The sequence below is a fragment of the Callorhinus ursinus genome, unplaced genomic scaffold (assembly GCF_003265705.2).
Source record: "Callorhinus ursinus isolate GAN/ISIS: 27379988/994484 unplaced genomic scaffold, GSC_fseal_2.0 scaffold4201, whole genome shotgun sequence".
Classification (NCBI taxonomy): domain Eukaryota; kingdom Metazoa; phylum Chordata; class Mammalia; order Carnivora; family Otariidae; genus Callorhinus; species Callorhinus ursinus.
Genome location: NW_027401255.1, coordinates 1 through 3,196, shown reverse-complemented (window position 1 = coordinate 3,196; position 3,196 = coordinate 1). Strand labels below are relative to the sequence as shown.

The 3,196-nt window shown below is 54.8% G+C and overlaps 1 pseudogene; it reads right to left on the bottom strand.

Moving 5' to 3' along the window:
- Positions 1–260: 260 nt before the first annotated feature.
- Positions 261–1,456, bottom strand: LOC112819068 (histo-blood group ABO system transferase-like; annotated as a pseudogene).
- Positions 1,457–3,196: the final 1,740 nt, after the last annotated feature.

Here is a 3,196-nt window from a genome sequence, read left to right as displayed (position 1 = left end):
TGTTGTTTTTAAGATGGTTGCTCAGCATTGACACAGAAAAACATCCGACATAAAACTGGAGCCGTTCACAGCTGCAAAGGACCGGAAGTAATCAAAATGTAATGACCACAAAGAGAGGAACTTGTGCCCCCAAGCAGGCCTCCTGTGTGCAGGGTTGGTTGGGGCGCTGGTGTGCCTGTGCCAGCAGTGCTGGGCTCCACAGTTTCCCTCAAGGGGACAGAAGTAGGAATCTGCTCTGATGGCTCCGCTCAAGGCAGCACCCCCTGATGGAGACGGGGGCAGCCTCTCGTGACTTCCAGATGTCCTGGTGATTTTTGGGCACAGCCACAAACCTCAGCTTCTTCATGACCCAGAGAATGATATGGGGCCAACCCAGCAGCCTCGGGTCCCACAGGTCCTCCAGGGGCCAGCCCAGCAGCCGTGGGTCCTGCATGGCCTCTGGGGGCAGCCTCTCATGAGTTCTGTTTGTCCTGGTGATTCTTGGGTTTGGCCTGAATCTCAGCTTCCTCATGAAAGGGGCCAGCCTATCAGCTGCAGGTCCCACAGGTCCTTCAGGGGACAGCCCAATACTGTGGGTCCCACAGCTCCTTCGGGGACAATCCCTCATGAGTTCTGGATGTCCTGGTGATCTTGGGCACAGCCATGGATCTCAGCTTCTTCATGACCCAGGAAATGATGTGGGGGCCAGCCCAGCAGCCATGGGTCCCACAGGTCCTCCAGGGACAGCACCTTGGTGGGCCTGTGGCCCAGCAGGTACCTGTTCAGGTGGCTCTTATCAGGCCACACGGCCTCAATCCCATTGGCCCAGTTGACCCCCATCACCTGGTGACAGGCTGAGGTCAGTCGGGGAAACTCCACCACCAATTCTTGCCCTGGTCCCTGGGGATGTGGGTCTGGGACTGTGGCCAGCACTCGTAGCTAAAGTCCTCATGGGCTCCCCAGTAGAAACTGAGCTGTGAGGTGCCAAAGAGGGGGGACAGGATCTCCATGCCCACATGGTCCCAGAACTTCATTCCCGCATCCACATCCATGCACACCAGGTCATCCACGTCACAGAGGAAGCGCTGCTCGCGGAAGCAGCTGATCATCGCTATGTGCCACATGGACACATCCTGCCAGTGCAGGACGCCATGGACCTTGACAACCACCACCCTCCGGCCCTCCCAGAGTGGCACATGGGGCACAGCAACCAGCTGGTCGGTGAAGACGTAGTAACTGACCCTGTGTCCACCATGAGGACCACCACCCTCCGGCCCACCTGGAGGGGCACACGGGGCCCAGCAGCCGGCTGATTGGTGAAAACCTAGTAGGTGACCCCGTGCCCCACCATGTAGTGCTTCTCTGCTGTCTGCAGGAACAGCTCCAGGAAGACCACGTATCCACAAGGGGCAGCGGACAGGGAAGGAAGTGGGTCACTGCCAGAGGCTGGCAACAGGACACCAGAGTTGGGGACCATGGACGTGTGCACCTTCGTCAAGGGGGCGGGCCCCGGGCTACTTTAAGCAACAGCCACCTCCTGACCTTCCTGAGGGAATCTGCCAGCAGGACCTCCCTAATGTCTGTTCCCAGAGATGGGGACCATCAGCAGCCCGTCTTCCAAAGGGGAGCCTGAGGCTTCGGAGGCTGAAAACCCATGCAGCCCCACAGTGAGCATGCTGGAGCCAAGAACACTCCCCCTGTGCTGAGCTCCTGGGCAAACATTGCAGGTGCCCTCCACTGGCCACCACCCCTGCAGATCCCATCCCCACCTTCTAGCAGGGAAGCACCTTTGGGCACAGCCCTCATTTCTATGTCTTACAGAGCGGCTAGAATCACCAGGGCCGGCCACCTGTCCCACTTTGCTTTGAGGGGGCTGCTGCTGGCCCCCACAGACCTGTCTCCACTTCTTGTAGTGTCCTCCCTGGAAGGCTGCTGGGCATCCCGCTGACAAGGTGCTCAGTAAGCCACTGGTATTCCTAGGAGGGGTCACACTCAAACTCTGTCACATCAGGAATCAGGTCCAGCTCGTGGACAGGTAAGGCAAAAGACGACACCAGGAAGAAGAGGGGGCTTGCTTAGGCCCCAGGCTTGAATCCAAGGGTGTGAGCTTCCAGGTCCAGGTCTACATCTCCCCGGCCCCAAAAGGTTCAAAGTCTTGTCCAACCACGTCCCATGGCTGGTCCCCCTTTAAGGGTACTACCTGCTCCCCCTGTGAGGACAGCAGGTCCCCCATTTTCAGCAAGTGTGGTGAGCCCCTCTGAGACTGATGTTTTTCTGCAGACACTAAGGCTACTTCCCTGTGCCTGCCCCATACGCGGCAGGTTAGTAAATCGCTCGCACAGGGAAGACAGGCACTACATTTAAATAGGGGATAAGCACACTCAACCAGCAGACATGGGTCAGGTCACCAGAGGGCAAGTCCAGACCCAGCCAATGGGGGAACAAGGCAGATATGAAGCAGGGGGATAGAAGAGGGATCCTGGCAGAGGGCAGAGCAAAAGCAAAGGCTTGTAATCAGGCCCAGGGCACATGTGGGATGAACACACACTTGGGTGGCCCACAGAAAGGGGGACCTTGGTGGAAGAGGTGAGGCTGGAGAGGACGGGCAGGAGAGAAGCAGACCACAGAGAGGCCCAAAGGTTATGTTCCGAAAATATCACTCTAGTTACCAGAGGAGAATGCGTTCTGTGCAGCAGGGGACAGGGAGACCCTAACCCTAACCCTAATCCCTAACTCCTAACCCTAACCCTAACCACTATTACCAACCCCACAAAATCAGCAAAATACATTCCTGTACCTTTCTTAAAAGAGATGTAAGAAGCCAGATCAGAAGAATTGCAAAACCAAGAGCTCATAGACTGTGCACCCTAAGCAAGTGACTGCATAAACACCTCAAAGGTTATTCAATAGAGTGAAACAAGCAATGTTATACAGCCAATGAATTTTTAAATAAAAACATGTGGTCATATTAATTGATGCAGAAAATATTCTAACCAAAGTCCAACGTCTGTGGCTGATATAAATACTCATGAAAGCAGGAATAAGGAGTAATTTTCTCATTAAATCTCTAGCAAACACCATGCTTAAGTCTGAAGATGGACAGCTCTACTCTGAAATCAGGAACAAGGACAAGATGCTGGTTTTCACCTGTTGCTCAATATTGGACTGAAAGTTCTACCCAGAAGGATAAGCCAAGAAAGAAGGCATCCACATGTTA